We start from the raw sequence: 27853 nt of genomic DNA, 5'->3' as shown, positions 1-27853 counted from the left end.
CACCGCCTAAACAAATTCACTTTGCACATTTTGATGTTAGTGTTCCTAATGACGTTCGCCAAGCTGATATATTATTTCTGCCACATGATACTATTAAAATCCGAAGACGTCAAATAACATATAAATACGCGCTAACTGTAGTTGATGTTGCAAGCAAATACAAAGATGCAGAACCGTTAACAACTAAAACAGCATCTGATGTTGCTTCTGCTTTTGAATGAATTTATGAACGAGGACCTCTACAATGGCCACAGCTGTTACAAGTTGATCCTGGCAAAGAATTTCAGGGTGCAGTATCATCGCTAATGAAACAACATAACGTCACCATCAGACGAGGACATACTAAAATTCACCGTGATCAGGCAATTGTTGAGCGATTTAATCGAACACTTGCTGAGCGGTTATTTGGATATCAATACGCGAAGGAATTCATTCAGGACAAGAGATCACGCGAATGGGTTGCAAGATTGCCAGGTGTGATAGCTGCATTAAATAATGAAATTACTCGAACAACCAACATGAAACCTATTAACGCAATTACCAAAAAATATACCCGTACAGCGACGTGATTTTTCAGCACAACCAATACTGGGCGATGTCACTGTGAGATATTTATATGAACCAGGTGAACTTGAAAAGGGTAAAAAAAAGAGCGACTGATCCTATATGGAGCATCACGATACACAAGATATCTGGTATAACTAGATCTACTGGTAGACCAGCAATCTATAGGTTGGATTCGACTGCTCCTCAACGTGGATTCACACGTGAACAACTACAAGTAATTCCCGAAGACACACAATTACCGCCCAGATCACTTAACTAGCACCCAGAATCGATTACATTCAAGACAGGTCAGCATTACATTTTCTCGTGTATGACCGCGACTAGTATCTTTTCTGTCTACGGTAAATGGTCTTGGATTATTACTCGAATACAGCCACAACATTACACAATTACAGCTTGCACAGTGATTATTCTGATGTTGTTTCAGTGTCATGATAAATTCAACATCAAGGTCAAAATCGCGATTATTTTTTTTTTTTGTCACTCTGATTGTAATCAGCTAAGATTTTTCTTATTATATCATTGTTGTTTTCATTATTAATTTCAACAGCCATTGACTCATCCAAAACAATCCTTCGCAGTTGAGATAGTCTTCTGACTCTGGACAGAGCCAAGTAAACTAAGTTTGACCACTCGATACGATCATCAATGATTCAAACAAATGTATCAGAGATAGTCAGTCCTTGAGATGAATGATCGTCATTGCGTATCCTAGCGTCCACGGGGATTTACCACCGCGCAGTGCATCTTCAACAACATTGATATCAACTGCAACAACATCATTTAATACGAGATTTTGTTTTTCGGTCTGTCCTGGTATATCACCGTCAATATCAGCTGGTCGATAACACAATGGCACTGGCAACGTTGGAAACTTCTCCCGTTGTAACTGAAACAACTGTTGGTGAAGTGTGTCTCTGACTATCTTTATACTTGCCACTATCAAGTCGTTTGGTCTCCACGTTTGCAGAAAGTCGCTCATTGAAGTCTCTGAAATTATTTAACGCATTATTTTACATTGAATTTTATTCGGTTGTAGTCTGATTAATTTCTTAAACTCGTTTAATTCTGCATCAAGCGCTCTATAATCATCGATTATCTCCTCGTAATAATCAACAAAATCTTTTAACCATAAATGTGGTGATGGTCCAACAAAAGGTGGTGGTTGACCGTGATCGCCACACATTATCACAGCTGTATTTTTTGTTAATAACCAATCGATAAATGTTATTAATGTTTCTAACGGTACCGTACATATTTCATCCCAAATTATAATCCTCGGAATATATTTCTCTCCCATTCGATCAGGGGTCCATGTGTCGCCCTTGTATCTGAAAAAGCTGTGATAAGTGCACAAGTTAACCCAAAGTTGTTTCATCTCCCGCACGAATCTGTGTGTAGGTGTTAACACGATCATATCTGAATTCCGAAATAATTCAATCGAGTTGTCTTACCAGACCCTCCCGGCCCATTGAGATAAACAGTCTTGTATCTGGATACTGAATCGTACACAGATGGTGCACTTGACGTTTCTGATAATTCTGATTTATAATAACTGTCTTTAATCTCAACGTCTGGGGACTCGCAATAATCATATACCATATCTTCTTTTATTCTCCACGAACCCCATGATGCATCATCAGTTGTAGAACGTGTTACCGAATTCAGGTATCTCTTGTTGATGTAAAACGAATCCGTTGCAACTCTAACTGCAGTGTCAGGGAATCTATTTATCATCGATAGCAAATTGATGGAAACATAAGCTAGCATTGAAGATCTTAAATGAGTATACTGAGGTGACTCGCCATCAGTAAAACTTACAATTGTACCCAGCCGAGTTCCGTCAGATAAATAAGCTTTTTCTCGACTTACAAATATATCTCTTGCAGTTGCATCAGCGACCACAAATTTATACTCGGCGGGATCCATAATTAGTCTTGCATAATGTCGTTTATGATCATATGCACCGCCTTGAGTAAATTTACCAATGATTCTTCTACCGAGATCCTTCGCGTTTCTTTTCTCTTCGAGGTTGGCGATTAATGTATCATAATCATCACTTTCGCAATCAACCAGTTCAGGTGTTGGTAACCAAACTTCAGTCTGTGCCTGATATGATATAATTGCCTCACTGGCCGTGAACGATACCAGCATTTTCCAATCAAGCATATATCGTAACAACACTCTTGGTGCCCAGCGCTTTTCACTAAAATGCCGACCAAACCAAACATAACAAATAACATGAAGACCCTTAGCAAATTCAAATGACACTACACGAGCGAATCCTGTCAGGTCAAAATTGGGTAATGGTCCATTAATGGCCACTCGAGTCATCGAGTTTGTGGGGTGTCCAAATCTTTTAAAGTATCCAGAGCATTCTCCCATCCCGAAAAAGCTTCCTGGATAACACGCAACCATATCAACTGATATCATTTCCTTGTAATTATACTTGGTATTCCATAATCCGCCGTATCCGTACTCACAACAACTTAATTGTACATCTTCGAGAAACTCACTTCGGTTGGCTTCCAGGAATTTTTTTCTCTGGCAGCATGGCTGCAACTGATGGAACAGTGAAACAATTAGTTAGTAATCGGTCAGTATCTTTTGAGTATCTCTGAGCAAGTTTTCTCATTGTTTCATGAAGAGATTCTTTACGGTATATTATACCGTTAACGCGTACAAACTGATCATATATTTCATTATCTGAACTCGAAAATAACCACACTGACACAGGATCGTTTTCACCTATCTGTTTAATAAAATCAAACATGTTTCTCTCAGAGTTCCTCCCCTCGGAATTTTCGAGTACGGGTAAAATCTTACAGTTCGATCTCTTGGAAATATTGTGACTGCAATGGTCCAAGCGTAAGCGTTATGATCAATGATATTTATTGGAGCTCCGTTCCGATTATATTTCAATTCGTATAATACTTCCCCTGTTATCGTTGCTACGGTTATGGGGAATCTTAGTGTTTTTTCTAACTCGGCAACATCGTTTATTGTAGCTCCTGTATCCTTGACCCGGTCAGCCCATTTGTTTATTTTTTCACGTCGTAACGCCGTTAGACCGTTTCCGCGCATCATATTTGTAAAATATTATGTTACTCGTTCAGCTACACAATTCAGCCTTGAGAAAGTCAAGGATGAAAATTTCATTGGGGCAAGATCATTAATGTTGTTTTTTTTATCGGATAGATTCCATAAATGACCGCTGTTACAGGATACGCTCGAGCGTAATATGGTTTATCAATCCCAGTTAACATTCCTGATTTGGAATCTTTACTTAACAGAGCGGTTTTTCCATTAGCAAGGACAGGGTCACGTTTGTCACGGATAATCGACCTGTCATCATCCGAACGATAATAAACTTTACTCTAAAAAAGTATCTTTTATCACTTTGATCATCAAACGGGTAATCGATGATCGCTTTCGCTCGTGCATCATTCATTATAGCATCAATGACATCGTTGTTACGTATAATTTTGAATGTAGACCACACGTGAGATGCTTCATCATTACGAAATTCTTCTTTGGCATCTCTGATAATATCAAACAGACCAGTCAGAGCTTGCCTCCGCAAGTCAGGGGTTAGTCTGTCAAGATCAAATCTAGAAGCTTTCCAGGGCTTGATTGCAGATAATCTCTCAAACTCCTCCATATTATATTTAAGACAAACATTTAAATAAGAAATATTATATATATATATATATATATATATATATATATATATATATATATATATATATATATATATATATATATATATATATATATATATATATATATAATGCCTCAAACCAATAAGTGCAAGTGGCTTAAAGTGGAATCTGTAACTACTTGTAACAAATCCTGCAGAAAATAATTCTGCGGGGAACATTCACAAAGCATTCGAAAGGGCGTTTAGGACCAATACAGTGTCTGCGATGTGGTATTGGAGTCAGGGGTAAAACACAATTATGTGCAAGTTGCGGTGGTAAGCAATACAGGGAGTTTAAAAGATATTATTATAACAAAAATAATAATGATGCACTGAAATGTGAGCGCGATTATATAACTAAGTTTTCGGACAAATTATAAATTAGACAAATGATATTATTGTATAAATGAATCAAGAATTTGTCAGAACCCCATTATCAAGAATTACGAAGCGTCAAGTGATGGCACAATTAGGCACTGTAAGTTGAAAGGCCAGTTGGTGCTGTTAATAATACAGGTTATCTAAAGTTCAGAGCAGGGGATAAAAACTATTATAATCATCGATTTGTGTTCAAGGTTTTTTGCGGAGAGATCGAAAACGGTCTTGTGATTGATCACGTTGACAGAAATAAACTTAATAACTCTCCTCAAAATTTACAAGCCATCACGCAGAGCGAAAATTCTGCACGAGAAGGAACCGGTAAATTTAAGAGCGTGACAAGGAGATTTGTCAGATCTCTCAAAATAAATACCGGTGAAGAGAGAATTTTTCAGTCAATGGGCGCGGCTGGCAAGTATTTCGGTATTCACTCGCGTTCGGTCAAATATGTTGCAGATAAAATATCCAAAACAACGTTTTCATACCGATTTGATAGCTGGATTTCATTTTCCTAAGTAGAAGCAGATAACGGAGATAACTCTACAGCGACTGTGTAAAAGTCAATGATGCAATTATCCCCCTTGATTTTATCAAGGTGATTTCATCAAGGAGATTGCGCAACACATATCATTACCTGTAAAGGTAATATATAATCCAGCGCGGAAGAACTGTTATTGTTTTTTTACAGCCAATTGTAACCGTCTTATTGTATACACACTGCGCCGCAGTCTATTTTCGCGTTAACACCTCCTAGTTTGATAAAATCAACAATTGTCAGTACAGGTAAGTGTTATTTTCACAGTAATGTTTAGAATCTAGTTCAGAACTTAAATTCAGCAGTAATGTTTAGAATCTAGTTCAGAATTTAAATTCAGCTGCAGACAGTTAGCTGTCTGTCAATAGTTACCTATATGATAATTTTTAAATCCTATATCACGAGATTAAACTATGGTGCAGTGGTAAATCGGCTGACTCTCGTCCCCGACTTTGTCAATGCCAGTGGCTCGAGTCTCGTAACGGACATTATGTCGACGATACCGATTAATATGGTTTTAATTGGGGGCGGCAGCCGAAGCCGTTCATGTACATATGTCTTCCACGTCAAATCGTGGGGTGACGTTTTTCACCCCTGGGATTTGATCTCGGGGGGTATGTACATGAATACAATACACAGACAGCCTTCTGAAGACTCTAACATTTCGCTTCACTTTCACTTAGAGAATTCGCTGAAGGTATGTTTGTGACGCGCCCCCAAAATAAACAGTAACCTTGGATGCATAAAGCTCTACATCACATGGGTCCCACAAAAACAAAACATTCAGAAAGAATGCGGCCCTTGACAGAGTCATAGAAAAAAAACGATCACGAGAATGCCGAGAATCTAAGAAAAGATCTGTAAGACAAGAGTCTCAACCGAGATAAAAGTCTGAAAGGACCTCGAGTACACATAGGCAAGTGCAAGACCCGCTCATCATGTCTTCTGTTTATTTTTGGTTTATTTTCTTTTGAATATATAATTATATAAATAATGAATTACGAAAATATCAATGATGTAATTTCTGCTATTAAAAAATTAGAAGAAAACGGAATTAATATATCTGATGAATTAAATCCTGAAAAAATCATGTCTGATTTTGAAACATTGTATGAGGCTAAATTGGAAGAGCGGTATATTTTGCCTGCTCAGTATAAATTTATAAGGAAAAAACTGAGACGGAGTTATATAAATCACTGGCTGCAATAGAAGAACAGCTACTAGATGAATTTTCTCTCTGTCTCGTGCAATCGAAAAAATTAGATCAGCAAGAATACGAACCCAGGAAGGTAATTCATACTCGTCTAAGACATTTGAAAAAAAAATTATGTCAGATTGTGAAACGATCGAGGGTTAGATCCCTTGATTGGGAAATGGAAGTCAAGTACGTGGAAATGAAATTGAAAGTAGAATGTCAGTCTATTTGCACTGACAGTAAAAAAGAATATTTTTTACCTGCATCAATCTGACCTATATCAATCTGATGAGTTATTGTTTATCTGTATCAATCTGATGAGTTTGTTATTTTTTACCTGCATCAATCGGACTTGTATTATGCGTTAAATAATATTTCCTTAAGCCGATCAAATTTAATGCAGGAATGTGTATAATTTAAAATCTGATCTCTGTCACATGTAATCGTACAAATACGTTGTGGACGCAGTTCATCTAACTGTCCCTGCGTTAATAAAAAATCTTCATTACCGAATGCATCAATAACTAAATCAGTTGACCGGGGACTGCATAAACACCTCTTTGATGTAGTTTTCAAGTGTTTGCTTGTCGTGTATAAAGACCTACACATGTTGGTACATTATATAATACTCGCGTGATTCATTAAAAATCAAGGTCTGTCAGTAAAAAATAAATTTCTTTGCAGATATATATATATATATATATATATATATATATATATATATATATATATATATATATATATATATATATATATATATATATATATATATATATATATTTATATATATATATATTTGTTGCTTTTTACGGAATTCGCATGATTTTGACTTGTAAGCACTCCTATGGAATTAGCAAATCGGACGATTTTTATGATTTTGGCTAGTAAACACTCCTATGAAATTAGCAAATCGGACGATTTTCATGACTTTGACTAGCTAAGTACCCTTCAGAATTAACAAATCAGACGATTTTCATGATTTTGACTAGTTAATTACCTTTCCGAATTGAAAAATTTAACAGTTTTTCAGTAAAAAAGTAAATTTCTTATAATTCTGAGCAACAGTAAAAAAATTATCCACGCTGACTGACAGGGGAATTATTTTTTTTTGAATGAGATTTTTAGGATAAAAGTCTTAAGACAAAATCCTAAGGATTTCACAAGTAAATTAATATGTAATGTTTCATGCCTTAAATCCAGAAGGTGGCCAGATTGGTCTGTCAGTTTGAAATTTATTATTGATAACAGTGGATTATAACACTGCAAATGAACCTGATTGATCGGCTCTTGCACATTCAGATATCCAGGTGGTTCTTTCGGGGTGAATGAATAAAGAACAAATCCTTGCTGGGCTTGATTTGATACTGTCGTGTCAGTGATGTAGCTGCCATCAATGACATCACACACAAGATTGACCGCGACCACAGGGGTTATATTTACGATTTCCCGGGATACATGTCGGCCTGTCCCTTCTAGGTCATTGTTGTGCAGGAGAATAGTTGCTGGTGGGAGTGTTTTTCTCCACGCAGCAAGTATGTCAGGGAAGGACTCATCAGTGAGATCATTGACTGATTTTTTAGTTCGTCTGCGTTATACCCGGGAAGTTTAAAATTCGGCAATTCAGCTTTTGTTATTTTGAAATAATCGAGAAAGAGTCTTTCTTGTAATACTGCTACCGCCACAAGTCTTTGATGGATAAATTCAACATCAAATTGTATTTGATTTAATATTTCTATTTGCTTAATGATTTCATCTGCCGACGACATGTCAAGGGGATACTTTGTTAATAATTGACGTAATTTTTTCTGTTGCGTTTCATGCTCGCGACTGATATCATCAAAAGTAATTCTGATATCCTGCTCGGAATGCAGTTGCGGCGGTGATGCATAACGCCACCCCCAACTTTCAGGACCCCTCGCTGGAATACTAAGCACGCTTTCACCCGGTCCAATATTTATGGCTTTCCATGACGGATTATTTTCACATTTTGGAATATAACTATGATACGATCTTTTGTTGGAGGTAAAATCGGACTTTTTCGGTTCTGGTGGTATCGGTGATGCTTCAGGTGGAATTTCAGGCCATCCTAACACTGTTCTGATCGAACTCTGATATATATCCACAGCGTAGTCAGGAGTGCTTATTTCGATCGCAGAAGACAGGGTTGGTTCATAAACGGTTATTTTTATCCTGGATTCTTTTCATGTGATATTTTTTGTTCGACGTTGTAATTCCTCATGGATTTCTTCGATTTGATAAGACACGGTTGGCATCCCAATGACGTTCCAGTCGGGATTGCCATCTGGTTGGTTTTTATTTGCAAACACAAACGAATTATTTGCGGGTAATCCATTAAATGATTTTGATCTGATATTGGGCCAACTGTGATATACTCGTAACTGTGCTAGTGCGATTTCTTTCACGGGAATTGCAGTTGGAAAATTAATATTAAATTCTGGTCTAGTCGAGATTACTGTTATCATCGAAGTTCTTTGGGGGCTTGTATTTTCGGCTATCTGTTGAAGTAATTCTGTCATTATTTATCTTTGTTGTTTTTAAATGGCGGGTGCAGTCTTCGTATATCTTAACCATTAACGCGAATTCGGAATCTGATATTGTTTCGTCGTTGAGGCTTGATGATATCAGCGACGATAATTTTGAGTATGCGGACGTGGCTGTGTTTAGTTGTATGACATAATCGTGCAATTTTGTGCTCGTGTATGAAGATATTTTTTTCGCGATTCTATTAAAAGCACCTGCGATTGCCGATGATGATTAAACGCATATTGTTACTGCGATTGCAGTTGTTACTGGTGTTAGCGCTGATAATACCACTCCGGTGGATGCAACTAACGGGGATACCGAGCATACTATAGCATCCAGGATGACTGCTCGTCGTTTATATGTTTTTACTTTTAGGTTGTATTTGTCGATGAGGGTTTTTAACTCTAATTGCCATTCGCGTGTTTGATCGTATCTATATTGCTGCGCATCTAATGGTGTCGTTGACGCTGTTGTCCTTAACGCTGTTAAGGGTGCCATTTATTATTTTACGCAGTAACCAATTGAGGTGGTTCAGCTACGAATTCCATGTCTTATCGGCTGCTTCCAGTATAAACTCTTCTTCGGTTCCCTTGTTTAATATGATAGTCACAACCCCGGAAAACCTGTCGGTGGAATGTTGCCAGGGATATGTTGTAAAATTCTCAAATTTTGCAGCACTGAACACAGAAAACCTGTACACGCCAGTGGCTGTTGCGGTGTATTTGATAGTATTATTTTGTTTAGACCATGTTGCAAACCCAGATGATACCGTGTATACTATGTTGGTAAAATGCCCGGGAGTAACTCCAGGTAGGATTTTAATCAAACTGATTTTGTTAACGATATCAGGAATCCTACTTAAGATATCTTGCTGTGTTTGTTTGATCGTGTCATTTTTGGTTTTGATATCAGAAAGATTTATGTCAACGGTGTGCGTAGCACCGGAGAATTCTTCTGTGGTTTCATTAATTTTTTGAAAGTTCCTACGAAGTCTTGAAAACGCGTTTACGTGAACGTCGTATTCGGCCCGCAACGTGGATAATTTATTATCTACGGTGTCAACATGTTGTTTGTTTGAGGCATCTTCCGGGGATGTTGGATCTCTTAAAACTGTTATCTTGTTTCCGTTCATGCTGAGTTCACCTGTCATTATGTCACCGGTATTTTTAAGCCATTTGCAAATTCATTCCTGATAGTTGCAACGTTTTCTGCAATTTCATCTCTGAGACTTGCAATCGATATACTTGAATCCTTGATTTTTCCGTTGTCAGTAAACAGGACTGTTGTCCGGGACAGCTCCAAGAACCCTGCGAACTATGTCATTCCATTTGATATCACTGGATTTTAATTTTCCGTATCGGTCCTGAAAAATAACAACCTCATCTGGGTCTATCCCGGATAACGATAAAAGATTGTCGATTTCATCTTTGGTCGTATGTTTTGATAAATCTATATCGCGTTCTTTTTGTCTTTGTTTCGATGAGAGATCTTCCGTAAATATCAACCATTATTCTTTAGGGATTGTTTAAAATGTTAAATCGGCCCACGGTATACTCGTGCACGACTTTGTAAGGCTTGGTTGATTTTGATATCACGTCAAGCACATTAATTACTTCACGACCACATATTGTTGGATCGGTTAGTGTTTGTGTTGGTAGCGTTGAGTACCAGACTGGAATGGGAATGCTTCGTGTGTATTTGAGGAATTCAACTGGCGGTGCTAACCCATACGAATCGAAATAGATAATTCCACGTGGATCGATTGCGTAAGCAACCCGGTGAGTTCCTGGACAATCGCTGTTATCGAGATTAATAATTCCAGTTTCTGGATTATTCGGTTGTTGCGGTAACTGATCTCGCAAAAAACACCTCTGAATTTTTGTATTTTAAGTTGTTTAGCAGCATCGATCAAATCAAAATTTGACATCGGTGCGTGAAACACTCTGTGTTTTGTCAAAACCGTTTGGGGTACCATGAAGATGGAGTTCCTGGAAGTCTTAGACCCCGTCCTTTTTTTGTAACCTTTTCCAGTTGCTTTCTTTAATGCCATTCCAGCAGCTGTTCCAACAGCTCCTAACGCGGCTGCTTTTGCGACAGCTGGGGCAGCAGCAGGTATTAATGCTGGTATTGCTGCGGGAAGCGGAAATATTCCTCCTGTTTAACCATATCCTTGATGGCTTTTGGAGCGAAATCAAGCTGAGTTCCAGTTTTCGCTTGCGTTGCTTTATTGAAATGTTTTAGTTGGGTTTTAGCCAGCGATAACTTGTTTGGGCCACCATTATGTTTTGCTCCAAAAATTACCTTTTTGATATCTCTACAAAATCCAAATATGTGCGGCAGTGGAATTGCACACGTAAAATTTCTACGACCAGCGCTTAACATTTGCCTACGCGCATGAAAACCTAAATTAAATTCTGTATTAGCACCGTGAACCACCGGCCACACGTCTGCGTCATTGTTGTTGGCAAAGTCTCTTGGTCGTCTAATATTGTACTGATCACTGTCAGGAAAATTAGAAGTATCCTTAGCAAACTTCATTGATGGACCAGCTGATCTTGTATAATCATCAGAGTATCTTGCTAAGCCTATTATTGTTGTAGCCATATCAACATTATTCTCAATTGACTCCATTTTACTCCGTCGATGAGATATGCAGGGCTTTCAAACAAGGCCATAATTCCGTTATTGATAAAACCGATTTTAGCCTCATTCCCGTATACTGTATCATCTGTTTTTATAATTTCACCTGCTACTTCAATAAACGCTTTAACGGGCAAGAAATATCTATTTGTGTCTTGAACTTGCAATTCAATTCGTCCTCGTTGATCTGGTTCCCGTGCGTCATAAGAATAATACTGAAAATCGCGCACTGATTCATCCTTGGGTACTGGTGCATCCATGTCAAATGCTGGGTCGGATTGACGTTTAAACATTTTATTATAATTTATTATCGTCTAAAACGAAGACCACTTCCTGATACTACACTTGTATTTATTTGTTCAGCCCCTTGATTTTTTAACGCTGCTAGTTTTTGATTTGCAGCTTGATTTATTACTTTACTGACATTTGCCGGCATCACTTTGGTGCTCGGTAATTTTACTGGTGGTGGTGGTCTGCGTATTAATCGTGCTAGTCTATCCTTGATTGCCAAGAATGCTTTACTGGCAACGTTACCAACAACACCAGGAGCTTTATCACGAATAATGTCAATAGCTTTCATTGATAATTGTTTTACGATCAGTATTGCTTTAGGAGCCATTCCCACAAATAAACCTTGAACAACATCACCAAATCCATCTCCGTAAGTCATCTTGTAATCGTGAATTTACCACCCTGACCATAACTGACCTACGATGAGAATCGTGTATGGTCATTTTATATAATTATTTATTTATCTAACAACTAGTCACTGTTGTAGTCATCAACGAGCTCACTAATAAGTTCTCGGCAGATACTAGTATCCATGATATCTCCTTGAAATAATCGTCGACAGATATCAGTGGCTTCATTAATTATTTCTGGTGAGTTATTTCCAGCTCGCTTTCCTCCTATGAGAACTTTTAACCGTGAAACGTCATTGATGATATTGTTAGGACAGTCAATAAAACCACTTCCTAAACCACTACCAGTACCGCCGGTGTCAGGCTCATCTTCTTCTTCTGAATAATACAATTCTTTTTTTGTTGCGATGGCGCAGAAGGTTGTGGTTGATGTTTTTCTGTTGCTGGGGATGAGGTTGTTGTTTTTTCTGTTGCTGGGGAGGAGGTTGTGGTTATTGTTCTTGTGCAAGATATCTATCTATTGCGTTAGAAAATGCAATAAATCTAGTATCATTGTTTCTAGTCTGATCAGCATCATAGTGTATACAAAAAATCCACTAGTACCAGGCTTCACTACCTAAAGCGTCATCGGCATACTTGGATTTTAAAACTCTACTTCGTTGATCATAACTTCGCACGGCAAACTCAGCTAAACCCAATACGGTTGAAACTTTTTTTATGGATTTAATACCAAGTTCGGTAAATTTATCATTTAAATCAACCCTACCCCTGGCTTGTTCTGTTCCTGTTTCTGGTGTGCGATCTTTTATATCACCGACTTCAGTACGAACTTTGCCGACCCCCTCAAGTATATCTTCACCGGGTCGAGGTTGAGCTGCAGCTATATCAGTTGGAAGATCTCGTAAAATGTTTTTTGTTTGTTTAGTTCTCCTCGCAATTTTTTCAGCTTGTTCAGAGGTCTGTTTTAATATTGGAAGAATACCCTTTCTTCGTTCCTCTTCCTCCTTAATATCACTTGCCCATGTACGTGTAAAGACTGGAGATTTTTCACTAGAGATACAAAGTGATCACGGTTTTTGCTGCCGTCTTTCCTCAGTTAAAATGCATGAAAAATGTATATTGTTCTTCAGCTTACTTGTACACGTGTTCATTTGTTAAACTGAAACCTCCAAGTTACTATAATCATGTTTCCCCACTATAATTCTTATAATCCTGTCTCTATATACAATCCTTATAAACCTATTTCTTCTGAAAAACCATGTAAACAATGTACAGTTTAGAACTTGAAGGTACTGCTGATATGCCTTAGTATTGTTTATACTTTCAATAACATTCTATTGTAAAGAAAGAAGGAAAATCGATCAGTGGGGGTGGGGGTATTCTTAATCCCGTACTCTATCTCCTATCAGTAGTGAATGGGGACACCCTAGGGACTAGGGGAGTTCCATGTTAGAACGGCAATATCCACTCTGGGGACTATGGAAAATTTAACATGGGAGAAAATAATATCCACTCTGGGGACAAGGGTATTGGACATGGGAGAAAAAAAATATCCATTCTAGGGACAAGGGGAATTGAACATGGGGGAAAAAATATCCATTCTAGGGACAAGGGGAATTGAACATGCGAGAAAAAAAATATCTATTCTAGGGACAAGGGGAAATGAGCATGGGATTTGTTTTTTGTTTTTTTTTTTTTTAAAAAAAAGAGGGTTGGCAATTGAAAGTCAATCTCTTTTCGAGACCTATGAGTGGCCCTGAAAAGGGCCTTTGGGTTTCTTCTTCTTCCAATTTCTTCTATTTCTCCACCAACTTCTTTTATTCTGTCCTAAACTCTTTCTCTTCTTTTCTTCCTTTTTTCTCTTCTTTCTTCTTCTCCTCCTCTTCTTTCTTCCTCTTCTCATTTTCTTCTTCTTTTTCAATTTTTTCATTCCATGCTCTTATCCTTATCATTTCCTCTTCATCCTCCTTCTCCTCCTTTATTTCTTTCATCACAGCACTTATCATTTCCTTTACTTTTCTTAAGTTGTTAATCTCCATCTTCACTCGATGTGGGCTATAAGAATAATGATCCTCGTTTAACCTCACTAACATTTGCTCCATCATACCCAAATTGTCCAGGACGTCTTGCAATGTTTTCATTTTATCAAGCTGGTTCGAAGCCATCTTCTTTTTTTATTCTTTGTAGAATGGTTTGAACGACGAATACTGTGGGTTCTTATACTGAAATCGCGGACGTGATGGAAAACATCCCTCTAAGACATAAAATTGATATTACCTAGACCATGACCAAACAAGGCGCGGACGTGAAGGAAAACATCCCCTACTTTTCTCATTTCATATGATCTACTATCCACATACGTGAACCAACAATAAACAAACCCCAAATCTACTATTTACACACGCAAATCATTAAAACGAAATCCATAATCTACTATCCACACAATCGTACGTGATCGGTTACAAAACCCAAACTATACTCTCCACATACGCTAAGAAACAATAAACAAACCCATAATCTACTATTCACATAAACGTACGTGAACGCTTACAAACACAAACACACAAACACAAACACAAACACATACCCTCACACAAGAAAAAAGAGTCAGTGTTTATATTCACACTACTCTACATACACACATTGGCAAATCGATTGTTATTTCTTTTCTAGAGTATTGGGTAGCCCTGAAAAGGGCTGTTTGGTTTTTTTTTTAACTCCATGTCACCTGGTTAATGATGGCACCTTTCAGGCCTGGCACCACACACACATCTTCTTCCCCAGTCTCTTTTCACTCGTTTTGGGGGAAGAGCGGAGGCGGGATAAGAGCCTTCAGAATCCCAATTTTCTGTCTCTGAGATTCTGAAATTTCCTCTCTCCTCTTCTTTGTTTCTTCTCTCCTCCTCTTCTTTGTTTCTTCTCTCCTCCTCTTTCATCCTTCCTTCTTCTACTAGGGCCTCTGCAGCCAGCTCATTCACTATACGCCTGGCATATTACAGGTGTACATGAAGTTCAAGCAGTTTTGCTAGTCTGGTGTTCATTCTCTTGATCAATCAACAAGGGTAGCTAGACTGCCGAACGAGTTTCAATGTATACTGAAAGCGCGAACGTGATGGAAAACATCCCCTAAAACAAAATTGATCTTACCTAGATCATGACCAAACAACGCGCGGACCTAAAAGAAACACTCACTCACTTTTTTATACTACCCATTACTAATTTAAAAATTTTCATTAATCACTTCAATATACTATCCACATACGCAAAGCAATCAAACCCCAAATCTACTCTCCCCACACCTCAAACAGCAAAAAACATGATCTTAATCTACTATCCCCAAAAACCTACTTGAGCACTTACAAACACACAATCCTATACACAAACACATACACTCACACTATAAAAAAGAGTCAGTGTTTATATTCACACTACTCTACCTACACACATTGGCAAATTGATGGTTATTTCTTTTCTAGAGTTTGGGGTAGCCCTGAAAAGGGCTGGGTTTTTTTTGTATGCTATGGCAATCTTTTAGTTTCTAAGAATGCGACGTCCTCTGAGGATAGACTTTCTGACGACAGGTCTGCTTCTTCGGAAAGAGAAGAAGAACTCTTTGGTGTCGATACGACAATCGACAAAGCCTCTGTCAGCTTCAGGTTCCTGCTGCTGCTGTTGTTGTTGCTGTTGCTGCTGTCTCTGAAGTCTGTACTTCTCTGTCCATTCTTCTTTCTCCCTGTTAACTTCTTCTCTGAAGAGCTCTTCTATCAGGTCTTCAGTGACTTTTAACATTCTCACATTCTCTATCTCTTCTGGCTTCGGTATCAGACTGTGTCTGACCCTATGCAAATTCACGTAGGCTTCGTATAGCTTAGCTAGTTTGGAGCACATCTTCGTAGGAGGATGAGTCGACAATGGATGGTTAGACTGGTAACTACCCCGGTTCTTAAAGTTAAAGCGCGGACGTGAAGGAAAACATCCCTCTACGGTTTTCGAGCCGCAACGTTCAATGAGTGTCATGAGAGAGATAGAGAGAAGTCACAGTACTGTCCGCACACCAAGGAATCTGTGCTTTTTAATTTCACATTATTGAATCGGGTGGTCTGAGCATTTCTTCTCATAAAATTGATGATATTGTCTTCCAAAGGGGGGCAATCCGTACGAATCAAAATATTCCACACATCCTTCTTGAGGAAAGTAGATGGCTACCCAGTGGGTTCCTGGGAGATGACTGTCGTCCGTGTTGATCACATAAGCTAGATGGTCTTGAGGTTTGCGATGAGGGAGTTCATCTTTAGCACAGACGACAGGATTCCAAGAAGCCGTATACGAAATGTGGTTCAAAGGGTAATAAAGTTCCCAGGTATCCATTGATTTGTGTGTTTTCTTCTTCACAGGTAATAATATGTCATCAATTCGATCCTGACTTTTTGCTTGAAAATGTTTGACAAATAACCGTTTCTTCGTTTCGTCTCCTCACTATGATTCAGGACAGCTTCGATACGATCGATCTCTTGAGTGATTAATGGTGGACAAGAATGTTCACGCAAGTCTTTATACCACTGATGCAGCACGACTTCGTCCGAGATGAGACTACAAGCTTCGTCCAGATACTCGTCCAATTTTTCTTCTTGACTCAGCATCAGACATTTATTGTGTTGAATTTGACTGGGATGATCGTTTTGACATCCATAGCACTCTTTCTTGATCAATTCCGTCATTTTTTCGACCAAGTGTTTGGCAAAACAGGAGACTAAATGGGCTTCTTGTTCTGGCCATCTTGACTTCATCATGATAACTTCTTCTTCTTCCACAGTCTCCTCACATTTCATGTCTAAAGTTTCTCCACTAGGTAAAGAGGGATAACAGTCTTCCATGGTTTCTAGTAATCTAGAATGACTTCTCTCAAACTGTTGATTTCTATCGTATTATCGAATTCTGCATACAGCATGAAGTTCACCGTTACATCAGGGGCTGGGTCTGCAAACTGAAGTTTCACACGAATCTGGCCTGATTGTATAGGGTGGAAATGTCCCTCGTCACTGCCCTGGTCAGGGGTGAAATCAAAAGCCCACAAAGCGTAGCCTCCTGCGTAATCTTCGTACGTAGTACCGGGACTGTTGTTGGTTCCTAACTGACCGGTGGCTTCGTACAGGGACAAGTACGATCTCAAGTAATTGTTCTGGGTAAAGTTAGGCTCAAAGGGTCGGGTACACAAGGTCTTGCCATCGCGACTGACTTCGATTTTTTTCACGTTGAAGTGTTGAAACCTAAAAGGATTTTCATTGAAGTCTCCGTTGAAGGCTGAATTCAGGACCATACCAAGGAATAAACGCTTGGGTAACTGTCCTTGAAGCAGATGATCTTCGATTATGGATTGATGGTTACGGGGAATGGTGAACGTTTTCACTTCCACGCGTCGGATGGGATACTTGGCAGTCGTTCTGCTCAACGTTTGACTGATGTCATTCCCCACTTTAGGTAACACTTCCACGCGTCGTACGTAGAGTTTGGCCTCCTCGATTTTGCTTTTAGGATTGCCAGTCTTAGTAGCATCAGCATCAGCCAACAAATGGAAAGCGGCACTGCTACGATTCAGTCTCAAGCGAACATTTACACCGTTCAGCAAATATTTCTCTTGCAACCACATGTCCAAATGCAAACGATCCATCAGTTCTAAACTCTTTCCATCTTTGATTTTCTTTCGTCTTTGAACAAAGCCGTTATTGTCAAATTTGTCAAACTTGCTCGCTTCGTCAGGTTCCCATAGCACACAAGCATTGAGATGAGTATTCTTGGCATCTATTCCGTATGTCAAGAGATTTTCTAGGAAGGCACGGTAAGGGTAAGTATCCATGCTGCTGCTAACCAGTTTGTTATTCAAGTACAAGTCCACTGAGCTGAACAAGGAATGCATGAAATTGTTGACGGGAGCTATATTCTCAGCATCGGCATCTATTCCACCATTATCCTTATCTAGAACTTTGACTTTCAAGTACAAGTAACTGCTATTCAGATCGATGTAATTTTCGGGCTGTCCTTTGATTTCAAACTCGATGAGAGCGGAATCTGTCATTGAGGAGACGGGATGAAATTCCACCCACTGGGATTCTTGCGTGGTCATCATCGTGGGGGGCATGGCAAACAGATCCAGTTCCGACTTGGAACAGGCGCAAGATTCTCGGTGCATCATTTTTCTCTTTCTCAATAATCGAAAACGTCTAAGTCTCGAACGGTTCTTCTTTTCTTTGCCTTTCTAGTTTTGGACGTGTGAAGTCTGGTGAAAGGGTGTTTTCGTCGTCGTCTCTTTCTGCCTTGTCCTTGCTGAATGCCTGACTCGGTAGTGTGCAGGGCATTTATACGTGTTTCTCGTCGGCCCAAAAGGTCTTTGCCCATTTGCAGCAAGACATTTTTGCCTGCCCTCATGAAAGCTTCTTTGGGGTTTTGTTTGTCGATGATGACATTTTGGAGAAATTCTTTGCCTTGCGTCAGTGCCGCATCTTTCAAGGCATGAAATCCGCGTGTCACCATCGGTTTCAACACCGGAGCCACCGAACGAAAGGCCGATTTCAACATATCTCCTAAACCGTGTCCTCGCTGCCGAGCAATCCCTCGGTACACTGGATACATGACTTACGAATCGTGAGAGAACCGTTTTCGAAAATGGGGTTTCACCGTGACTTTTCCTTTAGTGAATGGAATATTTTGTCCGAAATCTCCTTTTATAGCAATGTTGACCGTGTCCAAATACGACTTGCTGACAGGCAAATAATGAGGCTGTACAAATTCGCGGTAGACGTGATAAGTGTTTCCACTTTCCTCGTCAGTGACCGTGGCAGTATTTACTTTGAAAGGAATGACACGCAGTAACGGCACGGAGGTGTGTCCCACCACGTTGTACTCCACCACATCTGAGTACACGAAGATCAAATTCAATCCCTGGTTCAGTTCTACCGGGAAATGAAAATACCTCGCAAAATGCCCGTTGTTGTCAATCTCTGCTTTCTCAGTTTTTTTTGGAGTGCTTATCCGTGACCATATTGAGGTCTCCACCCAAAATGTCATACAATTCTGGGCAAAATTAATACGTATACTTTTTTCCTCACTTTCAAATTTGATGAGTAGACGGTGAGACAGTTTGTGGTACTCCATGGTGACACGTTTTTTTAGTCCTGTCAGAACTTTGTCAAATGCTGCATAGAATTTGTCAGCGATGGCCTCCACCAGATGTTGACCACTATAATAATGGCCTGAGTTAATTTTAAAGTGATAAACGTAAAAAAGAGGAGAAGTGTCACTGCTGCTGCGGGGTATTGGGGTCTTGGGAAGTGATTTATGTTGAGAAGTGGTCATCATGGTTTGCTGCACTGTTGGGTCTAGAATTTCGACGTCAAAAGTGTTTTGAGTTTCAGTGATGTTTTTGATTTGTGTTGGGTAAATCATTTCTACCAAAGCCACTTCCCAATGGGCTTCGTGATCTAATGGGATGGCTTGAGGTAATTTGGCCGTGTAACAGCACAACGTGTTGTGGGGAAACACTTCCATGGAACTGTCACTGGGAGAGGTTAAGTAAAATTGGTTTTGGTGACTCATAATTCCAGAGTTCTGTGACTGTCCGAGGGGTTACTGGACGTCAGAGGCATGTCTCCGCTCAAAATGGGGTTCTGGTTGTGGTTGTTGTTGGGGTGGTGACTGGCACTGGCACTGGACACTAGGTTCCCGTGGTTTCCGTTCGAGGTGAATTTCAGGGAGGGATTAGGAAGCAGGTAACCGATGCAACTGCTCAATAAAATGGTCCACAATTGTTTGTCTCCTTGTTGCAAACTCAAATTGGCGATGGCTGCCCCGATGACACAATACACCACGAAGATTTGGCAGAAAAAGACGATTTGCGTTTTAGGCACACGTTCTCCACACCATACCCACAAGGGTTGTTTTTGTAAATCTTGCACAGAAGAACTAGGTGAAGGAGTGGTCGACGTAGCTGCGTCTGTGTGAAAGGGCATGATGGTCACTTCTTTTTATAGTCGATGACTTGCGAAGCGTCGATCCAAGAATCAAAACTGGGTGGATATCCTTTCCAACGTACTTTGACTTCTTTGACACATCGTTTGCCCACATTACGGGTTCTGCGTTCGAGAATGCTTTCGATGTCGTACACGTCGTCTTCTTTTTTGGTCACACGTTGTAACTCGGGCAAATAAAACGTTCCTTTGAGCACTTCTCCGTTCATGTCTTCCAATTTATAGACGGTAGGATGACGGCCATGCACTCGTACAGTGACACGAAACAATTCGGTCGTCCAGTTAGGTAAGTCACCTTTGTCGAAAATGCGTTTAGTTTTGCCAATGCGCACCCAATCTCCTACGGTCAACTCTCCACTTTTCTTGGGGACAGCCCTCGTCGGGGACGTACCAAACAGGCGCTCAAACACCAGCACTTCGTTGTCGGGAGTCACTTCTTCCGAGGCACGTCCAATGCTTCGATGGTAAGATTGGTCGTACGCTTGCACCAGGTGCGGTAAGATGTCGATGTACTTCAGAGTGTGGTGATGCGTAAAATATTTCCACATGCGTTCTTTCAAAGTGCGTTGAAAACGATCCACGATGCTGCCTTTGGTTTCGGGATTCTCGGTGGTAAAAAAATGAATGTCACGTTTCTTTAATTCTATTTGGAAAGCTTGGTTTAGAAATTCGGTACCTTTGTCCGTTTGCCATCGAAGAGGGTGACGATCGCTTTGTTTCAACACTCGTTGCAGGGCTCGCACTAACTCGCTGCTCGATTTGGAAGTCAAAGGCACGACCCAGGCAAATTTGGAAAAGACGTCGATGACACAAAACAAATATTTGTAGCCACGATTGTAGCTGGCCAAATGAGAGACATCGGCTAAATCGGCTTCCCATTGATGATCGATGCCTTCCACTCGGGTGCGACTTCTGGCAAACTTGCGTCGAATGGGTTTGTGTAAAGTGTTGGTAGCTTGTTCTTGTAACCATCGTTGCACTTGCGGTAAACGGAGACTTTTCAGTCGAGTTTTGGCAGCATGATACAATTTTTGAACTCCTGTGTAACCTGCAGGATGAGAGGGATCGTAGTAAATGCTGGCTAAGACTTTTTCCATTTTTTTGTGTTTGTGTGTTAATAAGACACCCACTCTTAGAGGATGCTACTCTTTTTCTCTTGGGGTACTTTCTTGAACTGCAATGCTTTGCGTCTGCGACCGGCAATAGGTGTCGAGGAGGAGGATGTGTGAACAGGGGATATCGGTTCTTGTTTCACTGCTGTCTTCACTTCTTCTGTCTTCACTTTCTTTTTCTCTTGTGATGAAGAAGGGGTGGTCATCATCTTTTTAATCCATCAAATTCTGGAGGTAGGTGGTGTTGTTAACTTGCGTACTTTTTCTGGTGGAGTTTGAAACCCTTCCTCTTCTTCTTCTCCTTTTTCTGTCTTGGTCACTGGTAGTGGTGGTACTGGTACTGGTGATGGTGTTGGACTTTTCATCAAAGTCTTAAAATCTTTCAGAGTGGGTAGAGCTGTTTCGTCTAAAGCTTTCTGGTGAAAGAGTTGCAGTTGTTGCAAGAGTTGACCGTACTTTTGCGATTTTTCTGTTTCGGACAAATCTTGGCGATCCATCAAAGACTGCAATTCGTGTTGTAACTGGGACATCTCGCTCAAAAGGGGATTGGGAGGTAAATGCGGGGTGCGTTGTTCTTGCCAACGATGGTATTCCATCCAACGTTTGTAAGGCACTAAAGCTAGTTTTCGTCCTTCCATGGGGTTGTCAAGGGTCGATTCTCAGATCTTGGGACTTCCGAGGGCCTTTTTATCTTGCTCCCACCAGTCATCCCAACATGGTTCCCAAGACTCCTTCCAGCAAGGGACCTAACAAGAGGAGTAAAATGCATCCACGTTGGACCAACATCTTCTTCTTTTGACGAATGGGAATTTTCTTTTGAACCATTTGGCGAAGAACGTGACGATGTTTGCCTAAGCATTGTTTCTGGTGTTTGGACAAAGGGATCGTGCCTTTCAAAACGTTCAAACAACATTCGCACACGGTATCGATGACCTCTTTGGAGGCTGATTGAATGAGCTTTGTTCGTAGAGGTAGAGAAGCTTGGACAGGACAGATAACATGTCCCCATGTTTGACTAAACGAGGAGGTAGTCCTTTTCTTTTCTTTCCTTGGGGATGTTTAGAAGAGGGATGTTTTCTGGAGGGTGACATCTTTGAGTCTTCAGGAGCACCAAAAACACTGATACCCCGACTTGGTCACAGGCCTTTTTTATACTGGAACGCGTCGCCACTGATTGTCTTTACGTCGTATCAGTTTGAGGGCAGGCATGACACGTCGTGCAGGGGTACCCAACGGACTAAATCGAGCCAGTTCTTGCTTGGACAAATCCAGTAAACTTTGGAATATGCCCGATCTTTCTTGGACTTTGATTTTGGGAGAAGGTACTTTGTGAGCAGCCACTGCCACTAAATTGTAGGGTCTGCCACTGGGGAAGTTCATTTTGGGGTCATCAACGGAGAAGTTCTTGGTGTGATCAACGTCTATAAGTACTCTTCAGTTCTTGGTGTCATTAGCGGAGAAGTGGATGAACGTGAGGCTGCCGGAGACGCAGTCACCGCCGTGGCAGGTCGTGGTTTGCGAGTGTAAGGTTGCGTCCTGGCCGAAGAAGTGCCTCTCTTGCGACTAGTTTTCTTCTGTGGACTTTTCTTTTTCTTGGGACTTTTTCTCTGTTTCTTTTTCTAAGGGCTTCTTTTCTTTTTTCCGGGGTAGTGTCTGGTAAGAGGAGGGTCCCGCCACTGGAGAAGTTCTCCTTGGGGACCTGGTCTTTTTCTTCTTCTTGGGCCTTCGTTTGACTTTTTTCTTGGGGAGAAGTTTGGGGGCATTAGGATCCCATCTTAAGAGAGAGCGAATGATGACCCCTCCTAGAGTACCGCTCCCTCTAGGTTTCAAAATGATTTGTTTTTTGGTTTGAGTGTCGATGCGGGGATCGGCCAGTTGGACCAAAGCGACTTTGTTTCGATCAAAAAGGCGTTTGGTTTGATGAGGAATCTGAATGATTCCTTGGAGTAATTGACGTGCCGTCACCGTGAACCATCGTAAGACTTCTTTGAGACTAGCTTCTAAGACACGAGCTCGTATTTGTGGATTTTTTTCTCGACTGATCCATACAAGGCACGAATCAATTTGACGGGAAGATGCGACTGAAGGGACGTCATTTTCAAAATGTGTGTGAGACAGACGAAAAGGGTCTGAGGTTTTTATAGATTTTTTGTGGAGTGAACTTAAGTCGAGGACGGAGACGTGTACAGGACAGGCCCTCCGTCTTGGCACCAGTGGTGAAACGAGTGGGTACGAAATCGCAAATCATCGGGGGTCGTAGGTTTCAAATCGACGAGTAAATAGGCGTGTGGCGTTTGAGTGGCATCGTCGTACGCCTGAGTCAGCCAAGGCGTTCCTAACTGTTTGGCTAAGACTTGCACTTGCGATTTATCTCGAGGGCTTTTAAACAAGACCACGTAATGCGCATTGAGACTGATGGTGCGATGGGCTTTACTTTGTTGAAACAAATTTTGGGTGATGTAAACGACACTCTCATTACGGTGATGCCCTTTGTGCGTGAACCACAGTTTAATTTCTTCTTCGTCTTTTCCTAACATGTCGTCGAAAATGACCAAATGGGTTTGACGGGAGTCAGAGACGATGCCGTCCTCTTCTTTAGGAATGCCTTCCACAGACACGATGGAATCGCCTTGACTTTCTCGCAAGAGGCTGTACGCCGATTGCCACTCTTTGTAACACCACACGATCCGCTGAGGTGGTCGATCGATCAAATGATGTTTATGTTCGATCAAACGTTTGACGAATTCGATTTTGCCTGAACCGCTAGTTCCAGCAATGAGCATGTTAAAGGGATGGCGAAGATACAAAGCCTCCCATCTGGCACGATCTAAGTGTTCGTCGATGACTTTGACAGTAGAGGAAGAGGGAGCAGAGACAGCAGACGTAGCCATAGTGTTAGGAATGTCACTTGTGACACGAAAACAAACAAGTCGAGAGTTTATATACTTTTTTTCAGAACACGTTTATTGAATGTTTTAAACATGAATACGAAAGACAAAAATACAAAAAAACCAAAGGCTTAAGTACAAAGATAGAAGGCACATGATAACCATTAACGTGGAATAAAAACAAGTGTCTGTACAACATGTTTTTTTTTTAAAGTTCTGACCAGTTCTATAGGGGGTAAGGTCACACAAGTGTCCTCCCGAAAGGGTCTTTCAGGCCTGTCCACGACAGTCCTGTCCTGGGTAACGGGTTCTTCTGGTACCGTCACTAACACAGGTTGAAAAGTGACTTTTTTCCTTGAACACCTCTCGTGCATACTGGGCCACTTCTTGGGTCCAAGCGTCAAAATCCCATTCTTTCCAGGCACGGACATCTGTCCAATGGGGATGTAAGTCACAAGCTACACACACATCGTCATACACGTCTTGGGTAGCTAAAAGTTGACGAATCTTTTTTTCCAGTAGAGGTCGAGAAGTATCCAGATGAAAACGTAAGGCTTTGAGCAAAAGGAGTCTCTCGTGAACATTTAAAGGTACCACTTTCATGTTGAATGGAGGGTAAATACTGTTCGTAAAGAGTCCACAAGGAATCGGCTGGTAAATGAAATCCCAGAAAACAAGTCACTAAGACACACACCACTTGTCGACCCAAATTGAATGGATACAGTTCTTGTAATAATCGATGGCAATGATCCACGGTTTGAATATGATCATTGAGTTCCTTCCACGGAATCTGTTGGATTACATGCGATAAAAGTCGTGGCATGGCAGCCTGTTTTTATAGTCTCTTTGTTTCGGAAACAATACACGTATTTTCTAGCCAGAGATCTTCGTTCTCTAGTGGGGAATTTAAATGTTGCATACTGTAACCGAAACGTCAGACTTCGTTTAGAAGTTTCCTCTTCCGCTAAGTAGATTCCACGTAAAATATGTCGGTAATCCTTTACATTGTCTTCCTCAGTACCAGTGGTTAAAGATCTGGTGACGTAACGGATGTAACTGTTCTTTACGTTTGACTTGTATTTTGACCAGCTCTCGGTAAATGCGTTCTCTCAACTCCACAGGCAAAGCACGAATGTTCTCTTGTAAAGTATCCATGAATAAGTCATGCAAAATCCTCTTTTGTCTGACAAGAGACATGTACTGTTTGCACAGACATGGTTTTAATTCACTGTCGAATCTAAATCGTTAAAACACTAATCTACACGTTACAATTCGTTCAGAAGTTTCCTCTTTCACCAAGTCGACATTGCGTAAAAGATGTTAGTAATTCGTTAACTCTTCCTCTGGAATTGGATCCAGTACGTTTACAATGTAGTAGATAGAATTATCCATACCAAACCATTCCTTTTTAAAACCAGGGGGTCGTTGATCAATGTCTGTCCAATGGAACACTTTCAACTGAATCAGTCCTTGTATAGCATTCAGGTACCAGTGGTTCAAACACCGGTGACGTAACGGATGCAACTGTTCTTTACGTTTCACTTGTATTTTCACCAGTTCTCGGTAAATCCTTTCTCTCAACTCCACAGGCAAATCACGAATGTTCTCTTGTAAAGTATCCATGAATAGGTCAGTCCGTACAATTCACAATCTTCTCCTAGAGCAAAAGTAATCCACATAGTGAGTAATTTCTGACCACTGCCATTCAGGGTAACGTCCAAGAATGTCACTGAACTCTTTTGATGTAAACGGTCTAAAGCGATATAATAGGATGAATGCACCCTTGATCCAGAGAAATCTAACACACTGATTGACTTTTTTCACTTTCCTCTTGTGAATTTCTCGGCACAAAAGTTCTACAGTCACCCATTGAGATTTCACTCTGGCAAGTCCCTGCCAAACTTCCTTGTAAATCTTCTCTTGCAGTTCTTTAGGTAATGATTCAATATCGTTTTTGAAATGAAGTTTAAATACTGGTCTCGGTGATGTCAAACATTTGACTCCTAGCCAAACTGGTTTCTTCTTCGTCAACGACATGGTAAGTTACTTTAATGTCTCGGTCCCACTAAGGGTAAGTAATGACAATTCGGTGACCATCGAGCATGTTCTTCGTAGGCCGAATCTTGCGGTTCCCAGTGGTGAAGTGACACACCGCAACTGAAGCACTTGACTTTATCTCCTTCGCCCAAGTAGAAAAATCCGGCTCTGGCTAATTCTTCGGGGGTCGGTCCTCCCAGATACTTAGCCCATTTTCCTTTGAACGATTGAAGACGATTTTCAAAGTCGCAGTATTCCGACAAACGCACAGGACACGTATAATCGTCTTTCACAGGTTCGTTTCTATGAGGGTTGAGTGACATGGGCAGGAGTTTGCTCAGAGCTGGATGACATCCGTAGGGGGCTAGACGTGAAGGTGAACATTCCCCTTTAAAACGAAACCCAGTAAAATGTCCAAGAGGACGAGCGGCATCGCTTTCGCATCCCTCAGGTTTGACACGCACAGCATCACTTTCCATGATGGGTTAGTAAGAACAAAGTTCCCACGATGCTTTACGGCATCGCTAAGGTCACAACGTGCAGCATCGTACCCATCGCAAGGCTCACAATCGCATTCCACTTCCGAAGCCCCACACTTGAATTGTGCCTGTCTAAACTTGTTTTGTGTTTCTCTGAAAGTATTCATCTTGTTCGCTCGGTCTTGGTAGTCCCAATGAACTATCGATCTTGCCTAGGGTTCCTTTTTATATACAGACCAATACCAACGTGTCCATACGGTAAGGTGAAATGATTGGGAAGTCGCACTCGCTTCTGGTACACGATTTGATAGACTTTTTCCAAGGGTCGACTGACGATGTGGTGAGTGGGTAAACGTACAATCTTGTTCGGTTGATAGGTGGTCACTTTAAAATGTTCATCCTTTCCCGATTGCAAGGCTTCTTTCAATACCCCAAAGTTGACCACACGACTGGTACGACAAGTAAGAGTCAATCCTTTCTCTTTGCACGTCGTGTGCACTTCTCCTTGTGGGTCCCGGTATTCGTAGCCGTAATTTTTTGGACCGCCACTGACGAAACTTAGAATCTTGTCGTCGGGATGCTCGTCTGTCCAGGCTCCTAAACGGTCTCCTTCGATGTCAGGGTGCTGTTGACTGGGGTGATGGATGTAAATGCAGCTGTCCGTGTCAAAGTACAGGACGCGTTCCCCTAACAGTTCTAAAGCTTCGTACAATTTTAAGCGAGCATGAGCTGTCACGTAAGCCGCAATGATGACATTTCCAAAAGGGTCGTCTTGAACAAAGTCCAGATCTTCTTCGTAATTGACCAAGATCAAATCCTCGCGAACGACGTCCACGTGTTTGATGAATTTGGTTTTGTCGTGAATCATCTGGAAGTAGCGGGAAGGTTCGGTCAAATACTCCATCTCGGGTAAACACGGGCGTTGTGCCATTTTACCCCACAGCAATTTAACATCACTTTGGCAAACGATCGCCTGCCTTCGTTTTTCTCGATGTGGTCTAAAGGGATGCCTTCTACTTCATAGTATTTCTCTTTGAATGTCTTTTCGTCTTCGGGAGTGTGACACCAGGACGGATAGCCACTGGCTTCTTGCTTCAGTTTCAAAAAGGCATCCAC

The sequence above is a fragment of the Sinohyriopsis cumingii genome, chromosome 7, assembly GCF_028554795.1.
Source record: "Sinohyriopsis cumingii isolate HCF-2022 chromosome 7, ASM2855479v2, whole genome shotgun sequence".
Taxonomy (NCBI): Eukaryota; Metazoa; Mollusca; class Bivalvia; order Unionida; family Unionidae; genus Sinohyriopsis; species Sinohyriopsis cumingii.
Note: the sequence above shows the minus strand (reverse complement) of the source record.